General features: G+C 38.8%; 1 protein-coding gene and 1 long non-coding RNA gene across 9 annotated transcripts in view; one reads left to right on the forward strand and one right to left on the reverse strand.

The window, feature by feature from the left end:
* Positions 1-13,261, reverse strand: part of LOC121484135 — a 38,761-nt gene extending 25,500 nt beyond the window's left edge. Inside the window, exon 1 of one of the 3 annotated variants that reach the window (XR_005985949.1) lies at positions 13,106-13,261. This is a non-coding gene — a long non-coding RNA (uncharacterized LOC121484135). The remainder of the gene's footprint in view (positions 1-13,105) is intronic. The other 2 variants (XR_005985951.1, XR_005985952.1) reach the window with 2 other exon arrangements.
* Positions 1-20,264, forward strand: part of ESR1 (estrogen receptor 1) — a 382,657-nt gene that overhangs the window by 151,873 nt on the left and 210,520 nt on the right. The gene's annotated exons all lie outside the window — the stretch shown is intronic.

Genomic DNA, 20,264 nt, shown 5'->3' on the forward strand with positions numbered 1-20,264 from the left:
TGAGTTATATAAGCAGATTTGATTATTGGTTCAACAGCCCAGTACTACCTTTGAATATTATTCCAAAGGACAAAGACTCCACTGAGCTCACTGCTTCTCTGACATTATTATTTCTAATGGTCATGAGGTACAGTGGAGTCCCAAGCCTATTTGTCCCAACCACTAGCTATGCTGCCACTTCATATTATCTTTCTCAGATGTACAAAGAAGATAATTAACATTAGATCAAACAGACATGGCCCAGGCAGGTGTTGATTTAAAAGTTAGCTGAGGATCCCTGGGTGGCTCAGCGGTTTAGCACCTGCCTTCGCCCAGGGCGTGATCCTGGAGTCCTGGGATCGAGTCCCACATCAGGCCCCCTGCATAGAGTCTGCTTCTCCCTCTGCTTGTGTCTCTGTCCCTCTCGGTGTCTCTCATGAATAAATAAAATCTTTAAAAAAAAGGGTTAGCTGAGACCAGAGGGACATCAGGTGGTATCAAAGTGGAATCTGGTTATGATTCAAGGCAGTGAGGTGTTAGGTCCAATAAGGATAACTGACAAGCATTAGGTCTTGGAAAGCATGGGAGGGGGAGGGGAGAGCATTCCAGCACCCTGGATAGCTCCCCAAACAGCAACTGAGGGTAAGCAGAGCCTGACTTTCTGAAGAACCTTGCCTATTTAGCTGGTTCCATCCACTTTGTAGAGCTGTATTAAGAGAGAATTTAGGCCTTTTGTGCTTAGGAAATCACCATTATTCTTCTAAGACAGATTAGTTTTTGCATATAGTTTCACATTTCTAGTCACCTTCTGGCTTGACATATGTACCCATGCCTGGAAAAGGCCAGTGGGTGGGGAAGAAATGGAGGCTGCTTTCTCATCATGTAACTATTTTATCTCTGGAATCCTTTCAGAGATAAAGCTCAAAGTTGAGGCCTTGATAATATATGCACACAATAATACTGAATTTTGATCTCTGTATTCCACACTTGCTCCTCTATCATCTAGTCTCCATGCCACAGCAGGAGAAATCTTTTAAATATATTAATCAGGTCATATGGTCTTTCCCCTAAAACTCATACTGCACTTAAAGTCCAGGTTCCTTCCTATGGCTTCAGATATTCTCCACTATCTTAAACCTGCTTATTTCTCCCCCTGAACCAACCATGTTCCTTCCTCAGGACCTCAGCATGTTTTTCCCTCTGCTTGCAACACCCACATCTTTACTTGACTGGCTTCTTGTTATTCAGATCTCTGCCTAAGATCATATTCTCAGAGAAAAAGATCATATCATGTCATGATTGTGTCAGTATCTTTAGAGAAGTCTTCCATGATTACCTTACCCAAAGTAATCCTACAAACATTTGCTGCTTGTGTGTGTGTATGTGTGTGTGTGTGTTTTATACTCCATTACCCTTATTTTTTAAGGCCCTAAAACCATTAATGAAGTTCTCTTATTTAATCATTTGGTTGATGATTGTGTTTCTGTACCAGGTGCTGCTTCCCCAGATTCCTGCCTGAACCTGAACGTAAGCTCAATGAAAGTTGATGTCAGGTCTGCTCTGCCCTGTTGGTTACTGTTGCTCCAATGCCTCTACTAGTGTTGAGTACACTCTACTAACATAAGTAGAGTATGACAAACGGTCAAAAGAGTAGTAGATAAGACCTGCTAGAGGACCTCAGAGAAGGAAGAGATTTCACTAGGTAAGGCTGGCAGGAGAAACATTAATGCAAGTGGCATATTTGATATAGGCCTCGAAAGAAATGAAGGATTTCCATAGGTAGCAAGCAGTTTGGAAAGTAATTCCAGAAATGTAAAATGGCATAAACCAAGATAAGCTCAGGGAAATAAGCCTTAAGAGAACAGAGGGCTATTGTCCTCTTTATGCCTCTTTACTTTTCCTCTTCAGCTTTTTAAAACTAGGCATTCTCCAGCATCTGCAGTCTCTTTACCTTTCCATCCTTTTCTCTAACCAGTTTCCTAGGTGGTCTCATGCATATCTGTTTTGGGCTGAATAGTGCTTCCCCCAAAGCCATATTGAAGCCCTAACCCCCAATACCTCAGTATTTCCAAATAAGTCATTGCAGTTAAATAAGTTGAAGTCATATTGGAGTAGGGTGGACCCTTGATCCAATAGGACTAGTGTCCTTACTAAGAGGGACGTTTAGAGGGGCACCTGGGTGGCTCAGTGGTTGAGCATCTGCCTTTGGGTCAGATTGTGATCTAGGGGTCCTGGGATCGAGTCCCACATCTGATTCCTCACAGGGAGCCTGTTTCTCCCTCTGCCTATGTCTCTACCTCTCTCTGTGTGTCTCTCATGAAAATAAATAAATAAAATCTTAAAAAAGAAGACAGGCAGGATAATGCCATAAGACCACTGAGATAGAGATTGGAGTAGTGAATCTATGTGCCAAAGAAACCCAAGGATTGCTGGCAAAAACAAGAAGCTATAAAGAAGCAAGGAAGTAGTAGTGTTCCCCATAGCTTTCAAAGAGTGCGTAACCCTGCTGACAACTTGATTTCAGATTTTTAGCCTCCAGAACTATGAGATAATACTTTGTGTTGTAAAATAGTACTTTACATTTGTGGTACTTTGTCACAGAAGTCCTTGGGAAACAATATTTAAGATCTCAAGGGTCATAACTATGCAGATATCTTCCACATATAGCTCCTGCCTCAACCTGGCTTCCTCAGGACTCCCATGGATCTTTTTTTTTTTAAGATCTTATTTATTCATAGAGACACACACACACACAGAGAGAGAGAGAGAGAGAGAGAGAGAGAGAGAGGCAGAGACACAGGCAGAGGGAGAAGCAGGCTCCATGCAGGGAACCTGATGTGGAACTTGATCCCGGGTCTCCAGGATCACACCTAGGATCACGCCACGGGGGCTGCCCCTCCCATGGATCTTCATCTGACACTAGCCACTCCTCTGGGGAGTGTTGTTCCCTTAGGCACTTACACTTAAAACCTTAGGGTCAGTTATCTTTAGCTTCTCACTCCTGATGTTTCCCATCAGAACTGTAGTGGAGTTCTGTTGAGATCACTTTTCTATTTGTCCAATTCTTACTACCTTTCCCCAGGCTCAGTGCAAGAACTTAATTTTTCTTTTTGCTTTTTCTCCTTCACTTAACCCCTTGCTTCATTTGGTTTTCCTTCTCCAAGTCATTCTGCATACTGCCAGTTTCCTACTGTGCTTAAAGAAGATAACTAATCATGTCAGTACCTTGTGCAGAAGGCTCTAATGACTTCTATGGCCCAGAGAAGAATCCTTCGACCACCATTCAAGGATTTCCAAGTCACCATTTCTACTTTTGAAGTAGTATTTTTATGACGGACTACCTGTTGTTACTCCAATATGAGCATTCCATTTCTTTGCTGGGAATTCTTTTCCAAACCTACCTGTAAAAGCTCTTCCTATTCTAGTCAGGAGTCATTGTCATCAAACCTTCTCTGCTGTTAATGCAGAAGTTCTCTCTCTCCTGTGGCCTTCTGTGTCTAGGACTGCAAGTACTTGTGTAGATGTGTCTTTTCTTCTTACCGAATGTGAGCACCTCACAGGTAAGGTCCAGATCAAGGTTTCGTATTGTAGGAATCACTCAGTGAATAAAAAAAAAAGTATGAGAGGAAGGTTAGGATCCGTTTGTGGGCCTCAGGTAACACCAAACCATTACATTTTTTCAGTTATGGGAGAGATGGGACAAGACGCACTTTAATTAAGATTAACCTCCCAGAGGCATTACAGGAGAGATTACAGAGGGAGAGAGTGGAAACATGGCTGGTATTCTAATATGTCTGGGCTTTTGGGTTTCTGTGAAATGAAGAAAAAAGGGGTTAGATAGAAGGATATTATAATGCAAGAATCTATGTTGTTTTAAGGTGATTCAGTATGAGATGTCTGGGAGAGAAGGAAGTTAAGAGGTTCACATACAGAGGGAAAATAATAGCATCATCACCTGAGCTGAGAAAAGCAAGAGAAAGGCCAATCAGAGAGGGGTTGTATGGTAAGTTCGATTCTATACATACTGGGTTTGACATGGTAGCTGGGTATCCAGACAGTATTACCCAGCAGCTACAAAGAGATAATTAGCACTCTGCAGACCATCCAGGGGTGAAGATTTGAATCGATTGCCTCAATTATTTTTAAAGAAACTTGGTGAAAAGAATGGTTTAACTACTTCCTGAAGGTTGCCCATTATTAATAGTGGAGAAATAACTCTGGAAACTTCCTCTTGATTCTCATAATAATGTATTATGAGTTCCCTGCATCTTCCCAAAACCTTGTAAGAAACACTCTCATTCAAAGTGTATGTTCAAGGTCCTTCTAAAGAGGAAAATGACAAATTAGCCCAACAGGGCCAAATGCTGCTCTCAAGGAGCTTACAATTTAAAAGAGAATATGCTAACTCCATCATAGTAAGCTGTAACAAATAGTAAACAGCAGGAATAAATATAAGCATTTTTATGATTTTCAAATAAAAAACAGGTTTTTTTTTTTTTTTTTTTTTTTTTTTTATGGTGGGAATCCACAGGCATCTTTTTGGACCCAGAGCTTGCCTAATCCTTTCATTATTTCTACTTCTCATTTTCCCTTTACATCTTATAGTAACATGCATGTTGTACAGCAAAGAAGTAAGACCATTGAGGCCAAAGGGCAGTAGAGTTTCCGTGTGTACACATATAGCTATCATATAATTTTCAAAGGAAAGCATTTGTGATGAAACATTTTGAAAGAAAGTCCTTACCCCTAGGTATTGGTAAATGTGCTAAATGTTTGGCTCCTGGTTCTCATCAGACAAAAAGAAAAGCACAGCCTTGAAGTTCAAGAACTGAAAACTTTCTTCCATGTAAGAATGTCATTCTCCTTACTGATTTTAAGTGCTTGTTACTCTACAGCTATAGTATGAAATTTGATGTGTGTGCGCATGAATGCATACACTGGAAGAAGGCCTCAGAAAAGCAAAATCATAGTCGTTTTTACCTGTGAAATGATAGTGGCTCTTCCTTTTTCTCCCTTTGGCCAAGTAATCTTTATCTTGGAGATAATTAAGACAAAATGCATCTGACAAATAAAATCAGTATAGAACCCCTATTTCTTGGCAGCTCTTGTGGACACAGCTGAAGCTTTCAGAGGTCTTTAAAAACCATGGCAACAAATGCCTTTGAAGGGTAAGCAAAGGTTCCAAATGTTTTTAATCACTGGTGTTTTTTATGCTACCACTTCAAGCATTCTTCTCCATTTTTTTGTTCATCTGATTGAAATTAAATTTCCAATTTCCCTACTAAGTGGTTCTGTCCTGGTGATGGCATTGACTGTTTCCGTTAATGTGGTAGAGTTTGTGCCCATTTGCAGTGGTTAAGCATATCAACAATTCCATTAGAAAGTCCTATTTCGCACAAAATTTCGCACAAAATTATAGATAGCCTTTAATTGGCACGTTTTCAAAGGGCATCAAATAGCCCTCACAATTACGTGTTGACATTGTTCTTACAAAACCTACCAATGGTGGCCCACGGCCCAATTCTGCCCAAGTTTCTTTTCCTTCATAGAAAGCTGCTGTCAATACCCTTATTTTTATTTATTATTTTTTAAAAAATTTTACTTATTTATTCATGAGAGACACACACAGAGAAAGAGAGAGCCAGAGACACAGGCAGAGGGAGAAGCAGGCTCCATGCAGGGAGCCCGACGTGGGACTCGATTCCAGGTCTCCAGGATCAGGCCCTGGGCTGAAGGTGGCACTAAACCGCTGAGCCACCCGGGCTGCCCGTGTTAATACCTTTAAAACGCCATATCCTTTTAAATAGAATGGCCTGTTTTTCTGATACTCATTCAGAAAAAAGTATGCTTTGAGATGTAGGCTGCTCATTTCTGAACTATATAATATACCTTACTATTTCAGATCTCTATATACAGGTTATACTATAACCTCCTTGCAGGCAAGGACTGTTTTTTTGACTGAAAAATAACATTCAAGAAAAATCTACTTCAAATAGGTATATCATCTAATTTGTAAAATTTTTCTTGCTATAATGTTAATTCTCTCCTCGTGTGCAAGTTATAGGGCAGATCTGATATATATATATATATATATATATATATATATATATATATATATATTTTAAGATTTTAAAAAATTTATTTATTCATGAGAGAGACAGAGAGGCACAGACATAGGCAGAGGGACAGAGGGAGAAGCAGACTCCCTGCAGGAAGCCTGATGTGGGACTAGATCCCAGAACTCCAGGATCACCCTGAGCCGAAGGCAGACGCTCAACTGCTGAGCCACCCAGGCATCCCAGATTTGATATTTTTAAAGGAAAGAAATATTTGACTTGAGAGAGAATATAGTGAGGAAGAGCACTTCTATTATTTTCCCCACATTTTATTTTTTGTTAGCTGCAATAAAAAGAGATTTTATTTTTTCAGTTGCTAAGAAATAAAGGAAAAAAGAAAACAACTTAATTATTATTAATTATTAACTATAATATCTCTCTGCAATTAGGTACTGTTCCCCATTTTCTTAGAGAAAGAATACATGGATTTAAATTTTTTGTCTGAATCATTTGGCAGTTTCAAAATCATGTATGATGTATTAGAAGTATGGAGTGAATGGGTGGCTAGATTACATATATAAATATGATTTTTTTGTGATTGAAATCTAAACACAGTGACTTAAAATAATGGCTGCATCACTTCAATATATTTCATTAAGTGACACATGCAATATTTTCCTTGTACGCCAGAGAATATAAATTACAATTCTTAAGATAATCAGATTTCATGATCGTTTTGTTCCTTTGACACTTCAGACTTACTAATAAGGAAATTCATTTGAGCAGTGTGTAAGAGTGCATTTGCCACTACTGTTAACTAATGCCATAGTGGTACCTTATAGTCATCATAGAGATAATTTTCTCCTTTATTTTTATTTATTTATTTATTTATTTATTTATTTATTTATTTATTTATTTTTGATTGTTAGCATGCCCATTACTCCAGGGATACCCTTGCCACTGCACAAGCCCCTGCAGACCAGCTCTGTCTTTTCCTCTACCTCATGCACAGTCCCTTGCACTGCTCCAATGCTTTTCAAGTTAATTTGCTCCATGTCATCACCAAACCCTCGTGGGACTTGTGTTTCCTTACCTGTGTTATCTGGTACATACCATTCTCTCCCCTTTTCACCACCCGACCTGACTTCTGAGGAGTGTGGCCTCTCTTCTACTGGACTCAGTTCTTGGTTTTTCTTACTGTACTCGTTCAAGCACATGTGTGCACACCCACAGACCTCTCTGCATGAGTTCCTCACAAATGCAAAAATCTATAATCCAGAGACCCTGAAGTCCAATGAAGGATTCAGCTTGTGCACAAAGGGAAAGGTTGTAATAATACATATTACACCATAGACAAGTTAAACACAGCACTGTAAGAGATGTTGCAAAGCAGGATACAGGAACAAAAGGGTGTTTAGAAGAAGTTATAAGTTGAGAGGAGGGAGCAGTCACAATGTTTTGGAGTATATCCAAAGACATTGTGGAGGAGATGGTGCTTCAACTGGTGCCTGTCCTGAGGACCAGGCAGAGAATTCTACTGATAATATGTTGTGCTCCATGATTTCTTGTTGTGATTTACATCCTCCCTTCTGCATGTTCCATGCTGTGCAGTGATATATAGTATTTTAGAAGAGTGTGAGTTTTCAAAAACCACACATTTAAAAAACATATTCCACGTGTATATCTGTACTGCTATTATTAGCAATTAAATCTATTATGTATCCAGAAGTTAATAATACTTTCTTCATTTCCAGGATGTGAGTAGTGTTTTATTTCAACTTATTTTTGAAGTTGGACCTGAGTGATGTTAATAAAAATCTAAAGATGTTCCTCTAGTAATATATTCTGGAGGTAAAAATATGTGATAGTTGATGCAGAAGAAAACAGTTGGTCCCAAGTTAAGGTATATTTAGGGAGGCTCGTCTTAGACTTCATAATTTTTATGTTTGCAACTTTCTTGATATTTTTCCTGGTTTTAGTTTTATGAGATATTTATGAAGGGATGTTTTTTAAAATGACCAGAGACTTTTGCTTTCGAGAATTGACATAAACTTTTCCATGTGAACCATTCCAATGGTTCATGTGAACCATTAGTAGGTGATAAACGTGTGGCAGCAAACTTGATCTTGGAGAAGGAAGACAACAGTTTGGTTAGTTTTCATCAATTGTATGCAGGATATTTGAAAGAGTTCATTTCCCCTCCCTCTGTTCTCTCTATAATACTTGGTCTTAAGGTTGGGACTATTGATGCAGTTGGTGTATGCATGAGATGCCACAGTGTATGAATGTAAATCCCAGAAACGGGTTTTTTTTCATTCTGCTGCCTATATTTTTAAAGATTTTATTTGTTATTTGGCTGAGAGAGAGAGAGAGAGAGAGCGTGCGAGTGAACACAAGCACAAGCATGGGTACCAGCAGAGGGAGAGGGAGAAGCAGACTCCCCGCTGAGCAGGGAGCTCAATGTGGGGCTCAAACCCAGGACCCTGGAATCATTACCTGAGCTTAAGGCAGGTGCTTAACTGACTGAGCCACCAGGGTGCCCTCATTCTGTAGCCTATTTTGGCAGTATTCCTTCCCGAGTTTTTGTAAATCCAAGAGAGGGGCAGGAGAAGCAGAGTGTGGCTGGCTGGGCTTTGGGACATGGGGATCCATCTCCTTTTTCATGCTTTTGTTCCCACATCTGATTTCTGAACCAGTTAAGGGTATCAGAGTCACAATCCCTAATTTTGGATTTGTTTTTCCAAGAAATACAAATACTGTTAAGAGCCTTGTAGACCATCATTGCTCATAAAATGCTTCTTAGTTTTTCTGAATACGAGATAGGAGAAGGAGCTTAAGACAAAGGTTTTTTGTAAGCACATTCTTTTATGTTTGAGTGTATATGTGTATATTTTGCATATACACATGCACATGAACATAGGTATATACATAATTATGCATATTCATATACATACATATATAGAGGGAAAGGAGTATGTACAAATTTTGGAAATATGTACTATAAAATATTAACAGTGAGTATCTCTGTATCTCTGAGTGAAAGGATCATGGCTAAATTGTATTATTTTATTTATGTACATTTTAATCTTCCTACAATAAGCATTTTTTACTTGTAGAGTAAAAACAGTATTTTAAATATCTATGTTGCAATTGATTAACTGATTTCACACTAGTATTTTCCTTACTCCTTTCTAAGTAGAGAAAGATTATTATGTGCCTAGCAAATCTTCATTCTTTATAATCAAAATGTCTTTATTCTTTGTTTGCAAGAGGACAAGTTTGCATTGAAGTACAGCTTTCATTTTATTTTTCATGAACCCAAGCGATATTGCATCAGGTGGACATTAGGTAGCTGAGTCCCACAAAATATTATTTCTTTTGAGTTGTTGAGAAGCTATAACAAAGGAAGAGAAAGAAAGGCCTTGTGTTAATGATACCACTGGGAATCTAGGTCTTTAGAGTAGCTAACCAGACCAGCAAGGATGAAGTATTATTGTCATGCAGCCAGACAATGATTGTTTACTCTGACCATACATCCCAGGGAGCAGGAGCCAGCCTCTGGGAGGGGCTGGGTGTTACCACTTTGTTGATTGCAGTTGTTGGTAATTGATCTGAAACCTTGCAGAAAGGAAAAATTGCAATCCTGATGCCCAGATGTAGGGGCTCTTAACTTCATTTTCATATTTCTCAGATCCCATTACCTTCAAAAGTCTTCTTTATAATCCTAAAAGATGCCCTCAAAGTCTTAAAATTTAGTCATTCAAGATGACTAGGATTAGTGAGAATTTTTTTCCTCTTTGATTTAAATATGGCAGTACAACCATTGAAATTTGTGAAGCTCTGAGTTGGGATTTGGCTTTCATCCCTTGATGTCTTAGCTTTTGTCTAAGGCGCTAGACTATGTATGCATTAGATTGACATTTCCAAGACCTTTCAAGAACAAGGAATACTTTAAGAGGAGATAAAATTTGAGGACCTGCACATGATGGTGGTTATATTGTTCCTCAGTGTCCGCTAATTGAGTAAGCACATTCTGACAGTTAGCTTTCATGAAAGGAGTGGTGCTTTCCAACGCATTTGCATCTTAGTTTGCCATGAAGCCCACACATATTTGAATTACTGCATACATCAGGCCAGTCTGGAGACAGTGCTTGATTGTTACCTTGACTGTCTGCCCTATACCATGAACTCCCTGTGCCAGTGGCACCAGAAACAACTGATGCAGCTCCAGCAATTCATTCTGCTCCTACTTCTTTATTTAGAAATTTTGTATTTTTTTAATTTTGAAGATAGTTGGATAAAAGGTAGGAAAGTCATCTTGAAGTAGCTGGAAAAATTGAAAGCAAAAAGTTATCTTTGACTCTAATGGACTAATCACTGTAATGATTCTATTTTTTTTTTTTCGTTAAAAAGTAAATCTATATCTTTAAGAAGGCCAGGGGATAGAAAAATCCCCAATGACAAGGAGCTGACACTGTCTTTTGGTCTAAACTATCTGAAGTCCCAGGAAGTTCTAAGCTAAGCTCTATGTTGGCTTCTGGCTGCCCCAGTTCAGGATCATTAGTGCAAACGTAGAGCATCTTCTTGCTGCTCATGTGCCCCTAGTATAAGCTGTTTCTTCTTTCCACAGGGCAGAGACAGAATATTTTGTTGCATTAACTCTTAGAAATATCACAAGCATCTTGGTGATTTTCTTTTTAGAGGTATTAAATTTTCTCTCTCGACTTGCCTAATGCTGGAGCTTCTTTATTCAAATTAATTTTAGTTTTTGAGGTCATTCTCTTTTAAAAGCTCTTCATTTCTTTCTTTCTTTTAAAAAAAATATTTTATTTACTTGAGAGAGAGAGTGTACAAGATGGGGGAGGGAAAGGGAGAAGCAGACTCCTTGCTGAACGGGAAGCCCAATGTGGGGCTCGATCCCAGGACCTGGAGATTATGACCTGAGCTGAAGGTAGATGCTTAACCAACTAAGCCACCCAGGTCCCCTAAAGTTCTTCATTTTCACCACCCTGAGAAGAGAGTTCTTTTAAAATACTGTCATGACTACTAAATCAGTCCATTTACTCTTGTAGAATTTGCTTACACATGGCAAAAGCTTTAAGAGCCAAGGAACCATTGACATGGACAAGGTAAAGAAAGTTGGAGGGGACTGAGGAGCAGAACAGGATCATGGGATGTGCATTCTGGCAGCTGATGTGGGTCCTGCCCTCACGGTATGGAAAGGCTGCTTTGCTAGAGGCGAGACAGCAGCTGATTTGGAAGTAGACCTGGCAACCAATCACAATAGACAGACAGGATTTTGAGGGTGAGGACGGGGAGGATTCTGAGATATTGAGTCAGGATGCTTAGATTTTTTTTCTTTCTTTTTAAATGGTGCATTTGGACGACTGAGCAATAAGACTGGAAGTTGAATTTGAGATGTGTCCTAGCCTACTATCCTGCTTCTTGATCCATTCCTGTTTGTACTTAGTATTTTATCTGTGAATTAATATACTACATTCGATTGCTTTATTCTTTGCCCTAGTGAGTTTAGCTTTGTATTTTAAGAATGCACAAGATCGCTCACACCTGGTCCAGTGGAGTCCCTTTAGGATTGCCCTTTTGCTTAAAACTGTAACTGGATTAGCGATTGCTGTGATTTATGCTTCATGGTATGAAGTCACTTAAGTACTTAATAGTGTATTTAAAGTGAAAGGAATAGAAATTAAAGACTGAATGATTTACCGAGAAATAACAGGTCAGATTGAATTATTTTTGCAAAACTTAGTAGAGATTTGTTCCTTTCTTCAAAATCGGCTTTGTTTCAATTACCAATTAAGTGGGGTGAACTATTATAAGAAGGCGTATGAGTCAGGCTACGGTAGCATTCTTCCAAGAAAATCTTTACAAGAGCAGTCATTATGGGAGTATCTGCTTTGTACCTGCCGATATGGCAGTAGATCCAGAAGGGGTCAGAAAAACAAGGCTTCATGTTCATTAACCTTTTACTTTTTCCTTCTTTCACTCATTTTTTTTTTCTACTTGCATGACTTATGACTTGCAAAATAGCATGACTGATCTTTATCCTCTATTTTTTGCACTTTTGATCCAGGTCATAGTTTGTCACAATTTATAGAAGATAGCTAATAAAAATGATTATCATATGAGAATTTGCTGTATAATTATAAATTGCCATAAAAATATTATGGTTTATCAGCTATATAATCTAAGAAAATGTATTTCATGTATTAGATAGATCTTGTTTCAAGTGACCAAAATCAAATTCAAATTAGTTTTGGGGTGGGGGGCAAAGGGTAAGTTTTGGTGGAAGGCTACTTGAGTGTCTTGGTCAACTGCAATTATGGCAGGGGTGTAGCCAGACCTCAGTGACTGTGGGACCAGGGTCTTAGAGTCTGTCAGGACCCCAGCCTTGCCTCTGTGCCTCTCCATGTGCCAGCTTCTTGCTGTCTGTAATCTTGTGTTTTCCCTAAGAAGGGAAGCAGGATGGGCGGCAGCTGCTACGCTTTATATCCTGTGACATTCTTCCATTTAGAAGATATTAGCAGAAGGGCTCTGATTTGCTCACCTTTGTTCAGGGACATACCACTAAACGAACTGGCTGTTGTTGTGGGACAGAGTCACATTTCACAGTGGTCTTGGGAGCTTACCCTATATAGGGGGCTGTTCCAGAGAAAAGGATAACATTGTGAACCAAATACCCCTGTTAGTGTCTACTTTTCCTGGTGTTTCTGAACTTCCATTTCCTCAGTCCTAAGTGACACAGTGATTTCTACCTTGCTAGACTGATAGAATGGTTAGGGATTATGTTTAACCTATAAATGGCCATCATCATTATTACCTCTAACTGGCTTTATCAAGTTTCCTCTAGGATATCTTTCTACTCTACAGCTAAGTAGAGTAAATACCTTACCATTTCATTATTTTGCTTCTATATCAATCTTTACCTTACTTCTTAAATATAAATTACTCTCTCATAGCCAACACCTGAAAGTTAGTTCACATTTCCACTCCCATACCAAAGGAAGAGTGTCAGAGATTTGAAAACTTCTCGGTGGATGTCTACCTCTTACCTGTGCTTCTTTAACTTACTGAGAATGTTGGAGTGCACCTGGGTGGCTCAGTTGGTTGGTCTTCTGACTCTTGATTTCAGCTCAGGTTGTGATCTCAGGGTCATGGGATCAAGCCGTCCATCAGGCTCTGTGTTCATCAGGGAGTCTGCTTCTCTCCTTCTCTCTCTGCCCCTCCCCATGCTTGTGGGCATCCTCTCTCTCTCTAAAATAAATAGATAAATCTTTGTAAAAAAAAAAAAAAAAGAATCTCAAGCTGGGGTACCTGAGTGGCTCAGTTGGTTGAACATCTGACTCTTGATTTTGCCACAGGTCATGATCTCAGGTTGTGAAATAGAGCCAGCTGTTGGGGTGCTGGGCATGGAGCTGCTTGAAATACTCTATCGCCCTCTCCTTCTGCCTTCCCCTTGCCTTCTGCTGGCACACGTGCTCACTTTCTCTCTCTAAAAAAAATGTCAAGCTTTGGAAGGATGCCTGAGTGGGTCAGTCAGTTAAGCATCTGACTGATCTCAGTTTAGGTCTTGATCTCAGGGTTGTGAGTTGAAGCCCCCATGTTAAGATCTATGCTGGGCATGGAGCTTAAAAACAGTTCAAAAAAATAAAAATATTGAGCTTTGGAGAGCACAGTGTATCCTTGGGTCTCTTAAAATATCAAGTATAGGTATCCTTTGTTTTCTGAAAGTTCATGTTAGGCCACTTCACTTTTATGAAAGATGTACATTAGTAATAGCTTTTATTGTAAAAGCTAAAGTCCTCTTCAGATTTTTTTCGGCTAGTAAAAGGAGGTACTATAATGTCAGTCTTCTGTAAAAGCAACATGGCCCTAATGCAAACTTTTGGAAAGCAGTGGACACTCTTTGCTTTACACCATTTTGTCTTACAAAGGCTTTCATAGGAAAGTTCTGCTTTTGAATGGGGAGGGGGCAAAAACCTATATGTAGCTTCTTACAGGTAGCAGAGACTCAAAATTACTTGAATGTTTTTTTCTGCTTGCACCACTTCTTTTTGTAAAACTTTTATCTAGTCTTTCCTTAGTTAAAATATCCTTTAAAAAAAGAGCAAATATAGTGTTTAACTTGCATTGTATAGAATTAAGGGCAAACACTTTTTAAATTAAAACTTGTTGGATGTATAGATCATTGAGATAGACTTTATCCTATGGTTGGATGAGTCTAAATAGTCTGTTTTAAATCTTGCCATGTCTTTGATAGTGACACTAAAGAGTACAATCTCTTTTTATGAAAGCATTCCCGAAGAGTGGGCTCTGCTTCCAAATTAGTCCAGAATATTTTAGTAAATTAGAAAAAAAATGCAACTTCATAATAACCTTTATAATTGCCACTTCAGAATGGGAATTTGGAGTGGTACCAAATTATTAATCAGTAGAAAAGAGTAGATTTCAAAAAGGTAATTATACCAAATTTAACACCTCTTGAAATATATTTTGTTTTATAAATGTAGTCCTTCCTTGTTCTTATTTGTAAGCAATGAGGATAATTCAGGTACCTTGAATCAGAAATCAGAGTACAGATTGGCTTAATAGTTTGGGGCTTACTTCTGGCTATAGATGGCTTTTATCCTTTATCTTCTTGGACAGAAAAGGCGGCAACATTCTCCTTAAAGCCCAGAAATGAGTTATTAGGGTAGTTTAGCTCTATTCGAAGAAGCATGTTATGACTTCCCCACATTCCTGGACAGTTAGACTGTAATTCTTGGTTGTTTAGAAAGGTGTTTGAATGTATTTTAAGAAGCTCTAATAAATGGATATTTTTCTTACAGTTTTGCTTGCTTTTTCAAGCACTAGAATAGTTTCCAGCTCTGACAGTTAGCCTTATGCTGACTGGAGTGAATTTTTTTGATATGACGAACTATTTTGGATGATTTACACTTGACTGCATAACTGTAGCCTCGCAAGTTACATGATGTGAAGAGAATTAGTTATGGCTTTTCTATGGATCATCTTATTTAATCTTCCACAAAATCCTAGGAAGTTAGCTCTACAGTTGCTCCCATTTTGTAGGTGAGGAAGCTGAGGCATTTAAGAAATAAAACCAGTATTCAACCCAACTAGTTGGAATACAGAACCCATTGTGTTCTCTCTTTCTTCCCCCGCCCCCCACTGTGTTCTCTTAACTATTGTGTTTTATTGACTCCCTCAAGGGAGGAATGCTTCTAATAGGGTCACTGGAAATGGGGGCTGCCACTGTAGCTGGCTCCTCATCCCACTAGGTTTAAAGGCAAGAAGAGAGAGGAACAGAGTGGCTGGGATTGGTCCTGCTTGCCAAAGGGAATGGGGCTGTTAGCATGCATTGGGCAGAACCTGGGGCACCCTGTGTGCCTCCTTATATCCTACTTGGCAAAGGTTAAAGGTGACTGATGACTTCACCCTCTCTATGGAGAGGAGACCTCCGTCCCTCAGGAATAAAGGTTTGGGTCAGCAGAAGGGATGCCAGACCCAGCAAGGGTAGGGGGAGGGTCACAGATACTCAGGATGGCTTTGTGACAGGAGCAGAAACAGACTGGAGCCTCTGCCTGTGGTTTGGGTGGTTTGGGTGTCTGCTACTTGTTCTTTCCTGGAGTTTCTGCAGATCAAAAAACACAGCTCATGCTAGCCCTTTTCCTATTCTTTATAAAATAAATGTGGTAAATTTTCCTTTGCTTAACAAGGTTCTGGTGGTTAAGTTTATTACTCAGTCCGTGGGTTGTAAAGTAGAGAGAAATAACCATTGAATGGGTGGTAGCAGAACTAGAAAAGGAATGAAGATTGTTAATGCCAGGTTGGTTTTGGTTGGAAATTTTTAAAACACTTTTTTAAATTGTTATTTTGATTATTGTTTAAAAAACTATGAATACACATGCTACATGTTAAACAGTTTAAGATGATACATGATATAAAGTTAAGACCTTCCTCTGGTCTCTACCAAAATCCATACTTCCTTTCTTGATCGGTAAACTCTATGAATAGTTTCATCCAAAAATTGCATATATACACACATACACGTACACTTACACGCATATATATATTTTGGTTATATAAGTGGCATTATACTCTACACATTATTCTGTGAATAGCTTTCCTCACTGAATAATATATATTGAAGATTTTTCCGTATCAGTAAATATATGTACTCATTTTTTTGGTCTCATTTTTTAAAATGGCTATATTTTAGTCGATAGGGATACATTCTGTTGGCACAAAGTTTTATGTTTGACCAAATGTTTACATATATTATCTCTGGGCCTCATAGCAGCCACTAAAGGAGGTATAAGAGGCCTGGTTCACCTGGGATCCCATGAAGCCTTGGACTCAAACATGAGCCAGTGCTCTGAGCACAGTGATGTTCCCCAGATACACCCATATTCCTTCCATTTAGTGCAGCAACCATAGATGGAAATCAGTTCTTCAGCAGAAAAAAAAAAAAAAATCAATCCAGAACACTAAGAAAACAAATGAAAAGTAAGTATGTCCGTCAGGAAGGGAGAAAAGAGAATAATCAAAGTTTAGAACCAGAATGGGCTCTTCTTCCCTTTCCTTTCATAGATGAGAGCATGAGGCCAAGAATCCAACAATTTAGCTTGTGTGGGGCACTCAGGCCATTTTCTTTCTGGAGGTTTTTTCCTAGGTTTGTGGGGTGGGGTGGGGTAGGGAGGAGATTTTAGATTTTTCCAAGCTCTCTTGTTTTCGTTAGTTGGAATGAGCTGCGGACAGGCATATAGACTGAAAAGTCTGAACACCCTTGAGAAATGAGAACTCCTTTCTGAGCATTGTGGAGTGGCTCTTCTGAGAATTCTCCTCATAAGGCAGTCTGGCCACATAGACCTGCGCTGTCTGGATGCCCAGGAAGTGTGGATTTCATACATTCCTGCACATTTGTTTACTGAGCATCTAACATTCATCTAGCTCTTCACTAGGCCACAGGGCTATGTGTCAGAGAAACTGTCCCCAACATGTGAGATTATTTGTGCTATTTTGGGTTAAATTTACCACGAAAGGTTCATTGGCAATATTGAATGAACCCATTTATTTCTATCTGTTGGGAGAAATTGTTACTCAAGCCAAGAATGTAGAATGGTAGTCATTTCTAAGTCTGACTGACTATCTTTTGGCTTATTTCCTCATTTTTGAAATAGACCTAAAGATAAAAAGAGTAACTAAACTTGTGTTCAAATGTGCTGGGGGAGTCTTGACCATTGAAACAGAAGCTCTTGCCTCTTCTTTCATGACTTTTATCAGGATGTCTGGGAGGAACTTCCCTAGGAATTTCATCTTGGAGGGCTCCTGAAGAAGGATGAGACCCCTTATTTACCAATTAGGTGGCCAGAAGCTTAAAGGACCTTCATATTCCATACCATGCTAGATCTGAGTAAACACCTTCTTTCCCTTCTGTCTCAAAGCACCACAGTGCCTCGTGGGGGAGTGAGAGGGTGAGACAGTGGCTTCTAAGTGGTCCATGGAAGCCAGGCCAGTAAGCACAGTGGTGCTCAGGGTTTCTGAGTTGTGCCCCCTTGCTCTGATAGCCACCCCTTTTGTCTCTTACTTGCTTCCTCAGCTTTGGACTGAAATAGTTTATACTGCTTTTGATGCCAGTATTTGGAATTTAAATGACTCTAAGTTGAGAGAAAGCTTGGGGAACTCTTTGGAAACAGTGGAACAGAGCAAAGGAGAGGGGATATCTGGAGGTGAGCTGAATGCTGCCTGGCATTGGACTAATCACACTGGTTGTCACATTGCTTTCTTTTATGTGATGCTTATCTATTGTCCCAGAAGGAGCAATTTCAGAAAGTCCTTTTCTGGGCTGTAGAACAACCCTGGCTTATTTGTTGAGTCTTAAGAGGCATTATTGAAAGTGGTTCATTGTCTCTGGTGTATTACAATGAGATGGTGGTCACTGATTTCATTATGTTTTCCTTTATTGCAGCTGTTGGTTTGATCCTGTGCCAGGTGCTTAAAACAATTGTGGTTTTGCAGATGGTAAGCAATGCTGGACAAGGAGAGGGATCATGTCCATTACCTTGGCCAAAATTTTTAGCAGACTGGGGTCTGACGAGGGCAAGTAAAGGATTTCCTCTTCATTTTCACGTAGAAAAAGAAACTGTTCAGGACAATTATCTTTCCTAGAATTCCTTTAAATATTTTTTACTTTAAAAATATTCTCAGATGCAAATAATATTTTTATTTCACTTAAAATATACCAGAATTGACTAGCTGTAAAAATATAATTCAGGATGCATTATTAAGGCATGCTGTTTTTATTTGTATGCCATTACATACAGATGTAGTTGTGAAATAGTTCAAATCATGGCACATTGAATGTCCTCACTGGATTTTTAGGAATGTGTTCACTGAGACAGCCAAATTCTATTTCATTTTGTTTGGCTCAATGCACTGGCTATAAATCAGAGAATATTCACTTTAATATCTGAGTCAAAATTTATTTCCAAACATAATACTGCAGTTGTTCTTTTACAGAAAGTAAATTTCTTATTTATTTCCCTAATACCTTGCCTTCTACTCTCTCTTTCTCTATTTTGTGCTGGAATGTGCTAGAATGTCATCTAGGGAGAGTTTGATAAAATATGCCATAATCTACTGCTAAATATATTTCATATGAGTAATCTCTCGTATCTTTACCTTTGGGAGTCTTAGGAATCACAGGTTCTGGAAATTAATTTCATTGCTGCTTCTGAAATGCCCCCCTGATATTATAATATTGTAATTACATTAGGGAAAAACATTTTGATTGTAGTTTAAAGTATAATAGTATTTAGACATCTGGCTAGGTCTAGGTATTGAGTTCTTTCTATGACACCAGCCCAATGGTGGGTATTCCTGAAGTAACAAGACTTGTGAACGAGGCAGACCAAGGCTTTGATTATGGACCCATCTCTAGTAGTGGAGTGACTTTGAACAAGTTAGTCAATCTCTTGGGGTCTTAGTTTCTGCTTCAATAATATGGGAGTTACAATGACCTGACTTATTAGTTGTGATGTATAGATGAGAAAAAGAGCTAAAGTCACCTGGCGTGGTGTGTGGTCCATGGGGACCACATGGTCAATACTGCTAGCCAACCCTTGGGCCCAAGGACATTTTTTTTTTTTAGAGGGAAATCTAAACAGGCCAACTTAAAATGCATATCTTTAATTCTTTTTCCTGCCTTACCTCATGAAGATGCTTCCTATACACCCAGCTTTGTTTAAAACAGTTGTGGTAAAGTATACATAACATAAGATTTCCTATTTTAATACTTTTTAATTCAGTGATGTTAACTACATTCACATTATTGTGCAACTATCACCACTGCCCATCTCCAGAACTTTTTCATCATCCCAAATGAAAACTCTCTACTCGTTGCACAATAAATTCCCCATTTCCTCCTTTGTAAAACTCTTGATAACTCCTATTCAGTTTTCTGTCTCTATGAATTTGACTACTCTAGGTACTTGATCCAGGTGGACACATACAATATTTGTCCTTTTGGGTCTGGCTTATTTCACTTAGCATGTCTTTAGGGTTCATCTATGTTGTAGCATGTATCCAAATTTTATTTCTTTTGAAGGCTGAATAAAACTCCATTTAATGTATATACCATATTTTTCCCCCATTTATCTGCCAGTGGACATTTGGGTTGTTTCCAGCTGTTGGCTATTGTGAATAATGTACTATAAACATGGATATACAAATATCTGTTTGGGTCTGTGCTTTCAGTTCTTTTGGGCATATACCCAGAAGTGGAATTTCTGGATTATAGGATTTCCAACTTCATTTTGACATGCCTCCCAAGCTTTGGTACTACATTTATAATAATTGTTTGGTAGTTGCTTGTTGGTGTGCTACTGAGATCTCAAATACAATATGCTTCAAAATTTTCCATACCTCTTCTTCCCACGCTACTCCCAAATCCGATCCTCTTTTTGATTAATGATAAGAATAATTTTTGAGACATCCTGGCACAAGCCACCAGAATCTTTGACCTCCTTCTCCCCTGTTCCTCCTTCTCTAGCCCTAAGAATTTGGCAAAGCTAATTTAAGCTTTTTTTTTACCTCTTCTTTTTGCCTTGTCTGCTCTACTACTCAGAGATGATTATTTTGGTGCATATTTTGGTATTTTTTTTCTTTGGCATTACCTTGAACATTTTTAATGCTTCATTTTCTTTTTTTAAA

Source organism: Vulpes lagopus, chromosome 2 (assembly GCF_018345385.1).
Source record: "Vulpes lagopus strain Blue_001 chromosome 2, ASM1834538v1, whole genome shotgun sequence".
Taxonomy (NCBI): Eukaryota; Metazoa; Chordata; class Mammalia; order Carnivora; family Canidae; genus Vulpes; species Vulpes lagopus.